A 14,759-nucleotide genomic window follows, 5' to 3' on the forward strand; every position below is an offset into this window, starting at 1 on the left:
CCGGTGTCAGCCCGCGTCCTGCAGGGCAACAGGTAGGACCGGCAGCCGGTAGGGCGTACGCCTGCGGAAGCCCTTCCCCCTCGGGGGGAGCAGTGGCGATCCCGCCTCACTTCTTTCCCCTCGGGTAAAGAACAGGCATTCCATCCATCACTAAGCACCCTTCCAGGGGACAGGCTGGGCAGAGCAGCCCTGCCCCCTTAGGCCGGGGAACAGTTGAGTTATCTCCCACATAGCTCTAACCGGACCTAGTGCTCCAGACGTGGTAACCCCCCCTCCGTGGGCTGTTCCGTCTGATGTATCCTCATGAATGGTTCCCACCTTGGCAACCCATGACCTCCCCAGGTGGACTCCCACCTTGCGGTTAACTCCTGCAGTCCGCACATTCCTTCCCATGAGTTCTCCCCTGATGGTGAGACCATGTGGTGTCTCCACTAATTCCTCCCTACGGTAGGTAGTGGCCTCTGCAGCGTTTTTCCCCCCGGGGGGAATAATGCTTACCCAGTGGCCCGTACGGTGCCGGGCGGCTTCTCGCCATTTAGAGAACTAGGCCTCCGCCCGTGACGGCCGGTGACAGGGGCTTCCCAACTTTGTGTAAAGCTCTGGGTCCCCCTTCCTCTCCACTGGAGGGTCATAATTTCGCGTTAGCGTGTTCGTCTGACTCGCCCAGGCCAGTCAACGTCGCTCCGCAGAGATTGTGACGCGGCTCAGTGCTGTGGCGTTTTCCATAGGAACCCCATTCTGTCGGTTCGACACAACGTCGAGAGACCGACAGAAAGGGAACGTCTTGGTTACGGATGTAACCTCGGTTCCCTGATGGAGGGAACGAGACGTTGTGTCCCTCATGCCACAACACTGGCCGCCCACCCCAGGGGTCGGGGGAGGATGCTTTAGGCTCCTCAGACCAAAGGTGAATGAATGAGCACGCCGGCTTCCCTCTTATACCCGGACATCCGGCGAGGAGCCCGGCATGCAAATTTCATTCGCCAATTTTCATTGGCCTTTTCTAAATACTCAGAAGATGATAGGTTCTCAAGACAAACCCCATTCTGTCGGTTCGACACAATGTCTCGTTCTCTCCGTAACCAAGACGTTATATGTTGTCGCTCTTGCCATTTTAAATAATCTGTAACTGTTAAATAGACAAGTTTAATTCAGGCTTTGTTTGTATTCGTACATCCGAATGAATCATGACTTGATGCAGTTCAAACCTTAGCATATTTGATATCTAAATGTTTGTGTCACAGACTGACTGTGACCTAGGACTTTTATTTAGAAGAGACTGAGCATGGGTATGTGCACACAACAAACTTTTTCCACCATTACACATACATACATAAAACTACATAAGGATGATATATTTTGCCGGCATATAGTTTGTACGTTTGTAGCCCTAATTTTGGTGTTGTGATATCCCATTTATCATCCCCAGTTGTTAGTTTTGGGTTTTGTTCTGTTAAATGTTATTTGTTTAATGTTCAGTGATGCATGCTGTTCCAATATCATTACACAGAAAAGAATACCAAAAATACTTTACACAATAACTGTTTATTTCATTTCATTTAGTTATCAAGTTAACTTCAATGTACTTTCAAACAGCTAGACATACCTTCTGGTGCTCCTCTCACTTGCCAAACCTGTCCACATGGAAAGTAACCATTTTTAAGTTAACATGTGCTCATGGCAGATTTCTCTATCTGGTTCTGACCTCATAGGGGAGGGAGAGAACTGTGGATGTAAGTGTTTTCTTATATGAAATATAAGAAATATATTATAAGACATATATTCTTATAGTCCTGTTTTATTGTTGTGAGCACTTCAAACTGTAATAGATGTAACTTATGTATGTTTTAGAGCCGAACTATAATGAAAGTATGATTGTTTTGTCTTGTTACCTGTTTGTAACTTATAGGTTTCCCACCCTAAAATGGTATGTTCCAAATATAGGAGGAGCCAAAGCTTTAAAAGGCAGCCATTTTTTTTTAGGGAGTGTGGAGAGGTTGAATGGTGCTTGTATTTTTGGGCCTGTACGTTGGTATAGCCAAACTTACATTTGTTTGTATATTGTAAAATCATTTAGATTTATTTCCTTTTCGGGTGCTACTGTGTACACCTTGGAGAACTAGTCCCCTGCTATCTTATTTATACCTCTGGCCGCTGGTACATCCTAACAGTTTGTCTTTACAATTCCTCCTTGTTTATATATATTGTGTGACCATAGAACATTTTCTTTTCATCATGTTATAATTTGGGATGGTATTTTGTAAAGTTGCCAGGAGGTCATAAAGATGCAAATTAGCTGTTGAATGGACAAAGAACCTCTTCCCTGGTCAACTCTGATTGGTCGATTCAAACTCAGGTGGGCATGCCCTCTCATGAAGTTGAATATCGAGCCTGCTCTGAAAACGGAGCTTGGAATTTTTGCTCTATACCTGCCCTCATCAGAAACTGGTTCGTGGCGTCTCTTCAGAGACTGCCTTTTCCCCCCACTGGGTTAAAGAAGGAACAATGGATTTCTGCTGCCACGCACACCTGGCTAAGCCATGCGGCCGATCACGAGGCCCGGAACTTTCCAGCTGGACTGCATTCTGAAACCTTTTGAACAATTCCATCTCTACACACGCATATAGGTCCAGCACAGAGCTCGCAAGTATGCAATTCTATACATAGAATAGCTGCGTTAAGTTTGTACCTCTTTGTTAAAGATGATTTTTATTGGTGTTCAGAAATCGCTGCCATGCTCACTCACTCTCTCTCTCTCTCTCTCTCTCTCTCTCCCTAGCGCGTTTGTGTTTCATGTATTGTTTGTGTTTATGCGATCGTCATTATTTTTACCATGTAGAGTATAGTTTAATAAACAACCATATATATTCACCTGAGGGGTTTTCTGTGTTCGGCTCATATACTTGGTCACTTAAACTGTTTTGATTTACGCTACCTTTGCTCTAAATCCTGTTACATACAAGTATTGTTATGCTTTATATTACTAATAAGAGACCGTAAAATATGTATATTTTATCACGATTGTTATACGTATTTTCCTTTGAGCTAAACTAATTCCTTGACTGAAATTGATGTTTTAAATAACTAATTTCATGGATGTGATCTTGATAGATCTGGTGGAGAACCATATTTGGTATTATTTAATTCCACAATACTAATTAAATCCACTGTATTTTCTTATAACAGAATCACAGGTTGCCAGGAAAAAATGAACAAGAAGTAAAAAGCGTACGGTGTGGAAAATAAAAAAAGAAACACAAAAATGAACAAAAGCAATGACATTCTTAGGCTAGTATTGTACCTACAGAGGCGCTGTTCTCCGACGCGCTATTCTCCGCCCTTGCCTCTGTATTTTTGAAATGGTGGTCCTATTCGTGCTACCAAAATGTCAGAAATTAAACGTCATTGTATGGCATTAGAAATTGGACAAAACTAAGTGAGCGTGTAAACACAACGCGCAAGCAGATTACAGCTGTTCACGTAAAATGTGAACCTGTAGATATCGCAAATCTCTAACTTGAACACAAAAACCAAGATTGTGCACGTAAATCAACACTTGCGAGGGGAAATAACAAACCCCCGAATCAAAGCAGATCGCTCGTGCACAGTATTGACTACACGCGCGTGAGTCATTTTGACTTTTGGCACTAAGGGGGCGGGACACTGCAATTTTGTGACAACAAATGCAATTGGCCCTGCTCTTTTCTGGAACTCCCATTGTGATTGGCTGTTGCTGCCGCCCTCAAGTCGATGACAGAACAGGAGAGATGGCAGAGAATTGGGAAAAATTGTATCTAAGGAATTCCCATTAAGGGATTTTGAAGAACTTTGTCATTTATCTCGCCGTCAATCTGTAATAAAACAGTCATTTGATGCATGGTTATCGACTTCATTGGCTAAGTTCCGTAACTCTCTAGCTAATTGTGCGCCCGCCGTAGTTAAACGGTATACACGAAGCAAACGATCAGTGAGTGATGTGACGTTAGTCCAAAACAAATAAAGAGTAATCGATCAAATGCTTCAATCTACGCTGAACCAATAGTAGGCAAGACCAACCATCTAATTATCATACAATACAAAACACAGAAAAGTAAGAATAAATTCCAGAATGAAGTGAAAGTGACCTATTAGTCAGATATGGTGACTAGGGATGGGCGATATGGCCCTAAAACTCTATCACGGTAATTCCTGGTATTTCTTGCGATAACGATAAAAATGACGATATATCCATAACGCCATCCATCGCTGTTTTTTGCGTCAAGTGATAGTAGCTGCATGTAGTCTAGACCCTCAGAAAAACAAATATTATCAAAAAGTAAAACTTACCCCAAATCAAACAGCTCCTAAAATATACCTACAGTATTTTTGTAAATATAAAATATAATAGTGAGATTCGACTTCAAAAGGTTGTAGTAAAGAAAAGTTAAATGAACTAAAGCTCAATAAACACATCATGTCATACCTAAAACTGTATATATTCTATTGTTGGGTGGAAACGATCGATCGCATCACGCTGTCAATCACTCTCTCTTGAACTGTGTGAACCTTCTCTTCTCACAGCAACATACACTGAATCTGTCTATGACTCGCGCTACAGAAAGAGAACAGAAAAATGCGGATAAAAGAAATCTAATTAAATAATCCATGCTTTTATACGCTCATAAACGTATTTAAAATAACGTAATACAAACTCGCATTCGTACTGTATGTAAACAGGCAGCAGTGCTGTGCGCGCTGTGTTGCTATGAAAGCACATGTGGGCGCGAGCTGCGCACGGGACGCTCCGTTCATCCTATATAGCAGGCAAGAAATCATACTAAACTATTTGCGCACGCACGCATAACATCTAAAGAATGTTTAAATAAATACTTTTAGCCAAACTAAATGTTGTGGTGTAACGCATTATGACTATCAACGAATACTTAACAAACGAATTAAATAAAACGAAAGTAAAACTAAACATTAACTCGGATGCATCTACAGTGCCAACCTAAACGAGATTTAGAGCTTTTAGTGCAAACTCTTTCTCAGCTTCACTTCCGCCCTCCGCTATACCCGTTTTCGCTTCACATATGAGCTGTGAATGGGTCTCACAAAGAAATACGTCATCAACTAGAATTTATCGTTTATATCGCGGGAAGACTAATTCCTATCGTGTGGGGAATTTCTACCGGTATATCGCAAACGATATAATATCGCCCATCCCTAATGGTGACCCATACACGAAATGTGACCTCTGCATTTAACCCATCCAGAGAGTAGTGAACACACGCACAGCAAGTGGTGAACACACGTACACCCGGAGCAGTGGGCAGCTATCACTGCAGCGCCCGGGGAGCAAGTAGGGATAAGGTGTCTTGCTCAAGGGCACCTCAGTCGTTACCTGCCGGCCCTGGGAATCGAACCGGCAACCTTCTGGCCACTACTGCCCCTGTGTTAGGCCACGACTGCCCCTGTAAATAAATATAAAAACAAATAAACGTATAAATAAATAAATGTAAAAAGAAAAGAAAATGATAAATAAAATAATCTAAAAATAAAAAAAAATAAAAAAAATAAGAATGGACACAAAAATAATAAATCAATTTAAAAATTTAAAAAAATTAAAGCTAAGATCAATAATAGCTAAAACAAATGATTTTGTTATATCAAACCATTCATTATTTTATTTATTTTCATATTATTACATTTATTCGTTTATATATTTATACATTTATTTATTTATAATTTTTGCAGGTTTAGTCCTCCATAATATAGGTTTGCCCTTATGGGACCTTTATGGGCTGCATGTGGGCACACTGATTTCATGCTTAAAATACATATTGTGCCTTTAAACTCCTTTAAATGCGTACATTTGAACATTGGTATGTGGGCCCCATATGGGTTTTATCTGGGCGATATGGGCTCCACATGGGCATAGGTTTAAGATGGGCAAAACATATGGGCCCCGTGTGGGATATCAATATGGGTCCCACATAGCTTTGCCCATATGAGACCTTCATGGGCTCCAAGTGGGCATATGATTTCATGTTTAAAATACATTATGCATTTGAACTTTTCAAAGTTCTTATATTTGGTTGATAATCCTTTTAAACATACAAATATATCAGATATTTAGGCTGATTTTGTTATGTATTTAATGCAAATGGAGTTTCTGGAATATTTTTGTTAATTCATTCAATAGGCCAGTATCAGTATTTTCTTCCTTTCACTGTCCTTACTGTATGAAAATCAACCACGATAGATAAATGCAGAAATCCAGGTCAATTTACATGAGTCTCACAAGCGACGTTCTTGCTCAATGTGATAGATACTTTCGACTTCATACTTAGCTGCGCAGACCGACCGGCCTACGTCACATTACCGCGAGATCGATCAGGAAGCACTTGCCTAGAAACGATGTGGCGGTATCTTGATGTCATAGCCTGATTGCTTTGCGCAGGTAATGCATGGAGTCGAGCACACCCCTGACCGAGAACACTTTGTTCCGCTTGACAAAGTAGTTCTCCTGAGTTTTGGTATATTTTTCTTATATCACATAATTAAATAATCTTTTGTTGAAAATGTTTAAGGTTTAAATTACAGCTATGATTTAAATCAATTAAATAAATGAAACTACAGAAGAGTTTCTTTATCGGCGGAAGGATATCTTTGGCAGAGAACTGTTGCAACTTGCACAAAACGAAAGTTACACCAAAAGTTTGTAACAAACCATGATGGATTCAATTTATCAACGTGATATAGAGCCCATTCGCTAAATAACGTTTAAACACCACATATTATTAATAAAAATAACATAAGCATAAGTTAAATTGGTTCAACTTGCGTCAGGAGTAGACTTTGAATTTGAGCTTACGCATACAGAATGTACGCATCCTATGAGCTGTCCTCGACGCGATGCTTCTCGTCCGGTGTGCGACTCTATTAACTAACATGCCGCTTTGCTTGTTTACGTTGCACTGAAAGCTCAACTGTCACCGCTATAGCCTTGATTGTGAATGTACATGAAGATTGGCTGTTTGGTCTCTCTGCCATGTTTTGTCGTGGCCTCCGTGTCTCTGATAAGCACGGTTCTTTATGATGGTGCACCGCTGGTGTGACTTCGTTTTCGTTTTGTGCAAGTTGCAACAGTTCCGTTCCTTGCAACAGAAACACACGGTGTAACGGAGCCTTTACGATTGATTAACCGTGACTTTTTTAAGCACGGTTAATAGTGAACCTCGGTAATCGCTGCATCCCTAGTGGGGATACAAAAACATATCTGTGCGCGCTAGCTCTTAAATGGACAGCAGCATAATAAACATATCTGTTTTAATGCTCATCAAACAACAAAAAACGAAGACAAAACACACTCACCACTCCTGACTGATTAACTTTAATAACTTTAATATATATTTCATTTATACTGTGAAGAAAATGAAGTGTTTTACATTTCACTCCTTTATTCAGTTTCTGTACCTGATAACCATAGTTAGACCAACTTGAAACACATGAAAAACACTGTTAATTTCATTTGTGTCTTTGCTTTATTACATGTATTTGTGCTATTGCTTATAATTTGATCATTTGTACTAATTTTAATACTTACTGATTCACTGTCTTTGACTATATGAAATGTCTGTGAGTTAGGTTAATAGTCTTAGGGTATTATAACCTTATTTATTAAGAAAACAGATATAAAAACAAACAAATAACTAGACAATATTATTTATTTATTACTTTTTTGTGGTAGGACAAGTTTAAATTTAGGCAGGGCCAGAAAAAATGTAGAAATTAATGAATGCATAATAATTGCCATTATCGTGCAACCGTGATTATTCCTGAGACAATAATCGTACCAACAAAATCTATAATCGTTGCATCTCTAGCAGGGTTTTTCCTGGCTCAAAATGAGGCGGAGGTGGTGCCATCCTTATCTTGTAAAAACACGCACGTGTAGGCCTACCGTACCTTTAAGTGGCTTAAACAAACACTTTACATATTGAAACATAAAAATGAACAATGAGATGAAAATGACAATTATTGAGTTATATAAAATATTACTTTTATTCAAGCAAATAGAATTGTTTTCAAATCAAATGAAGCTTTTTATCCTTTTCAACAAACAATTGCCAACTAAATTAACCAGTCTTACTAAACGAGCAAGGGATTCACTTACCTTTTATGTTCGCTACAGTTTGTTTCAACATTTTAAACGAATCGGTTCAAAGGAGTCATTTGTTTGCGAGTCGTTCTGATCGCAATGTGCGTTCAGACTAGCGAACTCGCTGTGTACAGTATGACGCTGATTCAACGAGCCAACTGCACAGCTTAAAACATTACAATGATGCACACCACGTTCATTTAAGAAACCTTTAAAGAATTTTAACGTACTTGCATGCAAACAAACAATATTTAGCTGAACAGCCGTGAAAAACAGCCAATACAGCTCCTATTAGGTCTTGTACTACAACTCTGCCACTACAACTCTGCCGCCTCACTGGGCTGATAACGAAACAGCGCCTCCTGTCAGGCGTAATGCCGCAACTGCAGTTACAAATGACAGTCTGTTGACAGAAAACACGCACTGTTTTTTGTGAAGACACCTGACATTATTTTGGCGAGAGTCTGAGGCGGCACGAAATTTGGCGACGACTGCCTCCAATTTTTCTATGCAGGAAAATCCTTGTCTAGTCGGGACTGGAAATAATCAAAAATAAGAAGGTAAAATTCATATTTTCTTAAGCGTGTTTTTGTTATCCGTGTTATCAAGCACCGGGAACCCTGTTTTGACCGTCATTTTCCTTTGCATTTTGTAAGCCTGCCTGTACCTGCCATTTTTCCACCTGCCGTAAAATCTGAGGTAAAATTGAATTTACTTTACCACAGCCTATGACGAGTGACACTAATTTACGATATTTAACCATTTAATGCCATTCTTTTTAATTCCTCGGACGTCTAAATCTCAAAAGGCTGATGTCAGAAACGATGTATGACATAAATTGTAATCTGTTCTGAGACCACATTTATGCAGCCCGCGCTATCGTTGTCTGCTGTGTAGTGCTAGAATGCTTCCCATTACATTTTAAATACGTTAATGTGTTCTTCAAGAAACATGACAATTTACATTTTATAACACAGATTTGTTGTATTTGCTTTGTTTGCGTGATATTTCTGGTTCGTGTAGTGCTAATTATAAATAAAAAGCCTTTGAGGGTTCTCAGCGTAACATTACCAGAGAGTGATCGACAGCACGACGTGATAATGTCCCACCACTTATAACAATGTATTAAAATATGGGTGCATTACTAAAAAGCACAAATCTCAGGACATGACAAAATTTCTCCAGGATTTAAAACCCACTCGGACCCCATGGGGGTCAACTGATAATTCTGTTATTGTGAGGTGATGCATTTTTTAATTGTTTAACATTAAATTGATAGCATGTAGAGTACTCATTTGTGCTGTAAACTATGTGATGCTGGAGATATCAAATAACTGTATTGTTCTTCTGTTACAGGTGTGGACCGAAACCACTGGAGCACGAGACAGGGGTGGAAAAGGAGCCCTTAATGCAGTCTGGCACAAAACATCGGACTGTCAGCAGTTTAAGCGTTCAAAATATTTTTTGTTCAGTTGAGTTTAAAGTACCCTTTCTATTCTGAAATCTATCAAACTATTTTAATGAATTTAACATTTAAGACTGCTTTTAAGGTTGAGTTAAATATTCTGTGTTAACGATCAGAAAATGATAATAAATTTGATATTGAACATCCATGTGTTTTTCATTTTCAGAATGCACCTATTATGTTTATGATGTACAGGCAAATATAAAGTAGTAGATTATTCATTTTGAAGACTAACATCTAACAAAGCAACATCCAAATGCTGCAGTTATCATTTAATCAGTAAAAATTGCATTGTACTTGGTAGAGCATAAGAATGGAAAATGTCAATTACAATTTAGCAATAACAAAAATTGTACTGTCCAGGTAGGAAACCTCAAAAAACATAATCTAGAACCACTCAAGTATACACTACGCAGGGCTCCTCCATTAAACATACAGGGCCTGTTTTAATCCACATGGGCTTTATAAGGTGGGACCAATATGGGCTTTATGCATGTTTCCCACTTGGGTCCCACATGGGCCCCACTCAGATTCTATGTAGGATTCATATGGGCTAATTCACATAGGGCTGACATGGATGTCAGGGTGCCGGTCTGGTTAGCTGTTGTGTTTGTTTTGGTGTTCACCATGTGCTTGGTTATCATTGTTGCCCCGCCCCCTCGTTTCCTTGTTTGATGATTAGTACATGCACCTGTGTTCTCTCCTTATTTTCTCCTTATCTTTCCCTTGTGTTCTCTGTCCTGTGCCAGATCGTCTGTTGCTTTCATGCCTACGCTTCTAGCTCCTTGGTCTGATTTACGCTCTTGTTAACACTAGTCAAGTCTAGTCTTTAGTTTTACTTTGGCCTAGTCTATTGGTTTACAGTTTTATTTTCCTAGCTACTAGATTTTGTAGTACTTTAGTTTTTTCCCCAAGTGGATTATTTTTCTTGGATATTTTTTCCTTTGATTTCATTATTATTTTTGGATAGTTTTCTCATTTTTGGGGCTCCTGCCATCTAGGTGGCCTTTTTGTTTTTTCTCACCAGATTCCCCTCTCCCCAGCCTCTGGACTTCCTTGTTTACCTCCCAGTGCCCTGGTCCCTCTTTGCTATCAGGCTCCTTGTTTCCAGAGCTCCTCACCAGTTGCCAGCTACTTCTCTGTCTGTGGCTCTACTGTTCCCCCAGGGAGGCTCCAGTTCACTTCCCGGCTACCTGCTCTTCACCATCCCTGTCTGGACCTCACCTCTACCTGGCTGCCTGGCTGTGAAGGCAAACTTCCAGGCTCCTGTCTGCTTGCCTGTTCCCTGGTTTACAGTTGCGGTGCAGAATTATTGGCCCAGATATCCCCCTGTGACTTTATTTCAATAAACTGAGTTTCCCTGCATACCGAGTCCTCCCCTTTTTGAAATCCTGACATTACGATCTGGCCAGTATGGACTCAGCAGGGCCAGATCCTCTCAGGGCAGCAGTTGCCCAGCAGGGGATTTTGCTGGGACAGCATGTTGCTCAACTCACCAACACCACACATGGAGTTGAAGTCATGGCTTCTCAAGTCGCTGACATCACAGTCCAGCTCAAGGAGCTGTGTAAGGATCAAGACTCAATCCGTGCCACTGTGGCTGCCTCCCCTACTGGTTCCTCAGGACCTCGCCAAGTTTCTGAGCCTCGAGTGGCTCCCTTGTATGATGGAGATCCCAAGTCCTGTCGAGCCTTTCTCACACAGTGCTCCATCATCTTTGCCCTGCAACCCACCACGTTTTCAACAGAGAATTCCAAGGTCGCTTTTGTGATCACCTTGCTCTCCGGTAAAGCCCGGGAGTGGGGCACCATTGTGTGGGAGGCTAAGGCTCCCTGCTGTGCTTCCTTTGAGTTGTTCCAGAAGGAGATGAGGAAGGTGTTTGACCGGTCTGTTTCCGGTAAGGAGGCAGCCAGCCAACTGGCAAGATTGAGACAGGGGACCCTCACAGTCACAGACTACTCTATCCAGTTCTGTACGTTGGCGCCTCTTACTGGCTGGAATGAGGAGGCTCTGTGGGATCACTTTCAGGAGGGACTTAATGACTCTATCCAGGATGAAATTGCTATTTATTCTGTGACAGTCTGTTCATTCCCGGGGAAGTGGCAGCCGCATCCCAGCCCCTGAGTCATTTGGTTACTTCTGAGCCGGAACCGATGCAAGTGGGGCGTATGCGACGCATAACTAACCGTCTGTGCTTGTATTGTGGCAAGGCTGGACACTTCGCCGCTGCATGTCCTTTAAAAGGCAACGCTTGCCTGTAGATGGGGAATACTGGTGAGCATCACTCCTTTGTTTCAGTCCTCTTTTTCACAAACTCTTCTCCCAGCCATGGTTAGATGGAAGTCACTCTCCCAGCCCTGCTCCGTCCTGGTGGATTCTGGGGCGGAGGGTAAATCCATTGATGCTGCCCTGGTGGCTAGGGATGGGCGATATTATATCGTTTGCGATATACTGGTAGAAATTCCCCACACGATAGGAATTAGTCTACCCGCGATATAAACGATAAATTCTAGTTGATGACGTATTTCTTTGTGCGACCCATTCACAGCTCATATGTGAAGCGAAAACGGGTATAGCGGAGGGCGGACGTGAAGCTGAGAAAGAGTTTGCACTAAAAGACGAGCTCTAAATCTTTTTTAGATTGGCACTGTAGATGCATCCGAGTTGATGTTTAGTTTCACTTTCGTTTTATTTAATTCATTTGTTAAGTATTCGTTGATAGTCATAATACGTTACACCACAACATTTAGTTTGGCTAAAAGTATTTATTTAAACATTCGTTAGATGTTATGCATGCGTGCGCAAATTGTTTAAAATGATTTCTTGCCTGTTATATACAGGATGAACGGAGCGTCCCGTGCGCAGCTCGCGCCCACATGTGCTTTCATAGCGACACAGCGTGCACAGCACTGCTGCCTGTTTACATACAGTACAAAATGCGAGTTTGTATTACGTTATTTTAAATACGTTTATGAGCGTATAAAAGCATGGATTATTTAATTAGATTTCTTTTATCCGCATTTTTCTGTTTTTTTTCTGTAGCGCGAGTCATAGACAGATTCAGTGTTTGTTGCTGTGAGAAGAGAAGGTTCACTTCACACAGTTCAAGAGAGAGTGATTGACAGCGTGATGCGATCGATCGTTTCCACCCAACAATAGAATATATACAGTTTTAGGTATGACGTGTTTATTGAGCTTTTGTTCATTTAACTTTTCTTTACTACAACCTTTTGAAGTCGAATCTCACTATTATATTTTATATTTACAAAAATACTGTAGGTATATTTTAGGAGCTGTTTGACTTGGGGTAAGTTCTACTTTTTGATAATATTTGTTTTCTGAGGGTCTAGACTACATGCAGCTACTATCACTTGACGCAAAAAACAGCGGTGGATGGCGTTATGGATATATCGTCATTTTTTTATCGTTATCGCAACAAATACCAGGAATTATCATGATAGAGTTTTAGGGCCATATCGCCCATCCCTACTGGTGGCCCATTGGGGCCTCCCTACTGCTCCTCTTAAAGAGACCATCACTGCTAGAGGCCTCAATGGGTCTGTTCTTACCCAAATCACACACGTCACCTGCCCTGTAAGTTTAGTCATCTCGGGCAACCACCGTGAGGAAATTGCTTTCTACCTCCTTGAGTCCCCCAGTGCATCTGTTGTACTGGGGCACCCATGGCTGGTCAAGCACAGTCCCCACGTTGGTTGGGCCGAAAATTCTGTTTTGGCATGGAGCCCTTTCTGTCTTAAGTTTTGTTTAGGTTCTGCTCCCTTTTCTGGCTCTGTTTGTTCTGTTACAGGAGGAAGCAGCTGATCTGACTGGTGTCCCTGCGGAGTACCTGGATCTGCACCGTGTGTTCAGCAAGTCCCAAGCCACATCCCTTCCTCCGCACCGACCCTATGAGTGTGCCATTGACCTCCTTCCTGGCACTTCTCTGCCCAAAGCCCGTCTCTACTCCCTCTCGCGCCCAGAGAGAGAGGCCATGGATAAGTATATCCATGAGTCTTTGGCAGCTGGCCTCATCTGATCTTCCTCTTCTCCTGCAGGCGCGGGGTTCTTTGTGGAGAAAAAGGGTGGTTCCCTCCGCCCCTGCATAGATTATCGTGGGTTTAACGACATCACTGTAAAGAATAGGTACCCCTGCCATTGATGTCATCAGCCCACGAACTATTGCAGGGTGCTCGGGTCTTCAGTAAACTGGACCTCCGCAATGCCTACCGTTTGGATCAGGGAAGGGGATGAGTGGAAGACAGCCTTTAACACCCCTACAGGGCACTTTGAATATAGGGTGATGCCATTTGGGCTTACTAATGTCCCTGCTGTCTTCCAGGCCCTGGTTAATGATGTGCTGAGACATGATTGACCGATTTGTCTTTGTGTACTTGGATGATATCTTTTTTTCCCCCATCTCTGCAGGTACACACTCAGCATGTACGACAGGTGCTGCAACGCTTGCTGGAGAACCAGCTTTTTGTTAAGGCAGAGAAGTGTATGTTTCACGCAGACTCTGTTCCGTTCCGTTCCTGGGACAGATTATCTCAGCAGAGGGGATTAAGGTGGATCCTGCCAAGGTAAGGGCCATCTCTCAGTGGCCTGTTCCCGACTCCTGTAAGGCATTGCAGCGGTTCTTAGAGTTTGCCAATTTTTACAGATGGTTTATCAGCAATTATAGTCAGGCCGCTGCACCCTTGACAGCTCTGACCTCCTCTCGGGTTCCTTTCAGGTGGTCGGAACAGGCACTGGAAGCTTTCCAGAAACTTAAGAACTGTTTCACATCTGCACCTGTTTTGTCTGTTCCAGATCCTGATCTGCAGTTTATCGTGGAGGTAGATGCTTCGGAGGTCAGGGTTGGGGCGGTACTCTCCTAGCGGTCCCATCGTGATGGGAAAGTGCATTCTTTTCTCACCGCTTGAGCCCAGCTGAACAGAATTATGATGTCGGTAATAGGGAGTTGTTCGCGGTAAGGTTGGCCCTGGGTGAGTGGCGCCACTGGCTAGAGGGTGCAGCGGAGCAATTCTTGGTCTGTATGGATCACAAGACTCTTGAATACATCCGTTCAGCCAAGAGGTTGAATTCTCGGCAGGCCAGATGGGCTCTCTTTTTCGGTCGGTTCTGTATTTCCCTCTCTTATCGGCCTGGTTC

At 42.1% G+C, this 14,759-nt stretch overlaps 1 protein-coding gene across 7 annotated transcripts in view; it reads right to left on the reverse strand.

Moving 5' to 3' along the window:
- Positions 1-14,759, reverse strand: part of LOC130551393 (synaptic vesicle glycoprotein 2C-like) — a 60,277-nt gene that overhangs the window by 39,880 nt on the left and 5,638 nt on the right. The window contains exon 2 of one of the 7 annotated variants that reach the window (XM_057328969.1): positions 5,384-5,453. The exons of 4 other annotated variants lie outside the window; for them this stretch is intronic. The gene's annotated coding sequence lies outside the window, so the exon portion shown is untranslated. Of the gene's footprint in view, positions 1-5,275; positions 5,454-14,759 lie in introns of all 7 variants that reach the window. 2 more of the 7 variants (XM_057328967.1, XM_057328968.1) reach the window with 2 other exon arrangements.

This window comes from Triplophysa rosa, linkage group LG2 (assembly GCF_024868665.1).
Source record: "Triplophysa rosa linkage group LG2, Trosa_1v2, whole genome shotgun sequence".
Classification (NCBI taxonomy): domain Eukaryota; kingdom Metazoa; phylum Chordata; class Actinopteri; order Cypriniformes; family Nemacheilidae; genus Triplophysa; species Triplophysa rosa.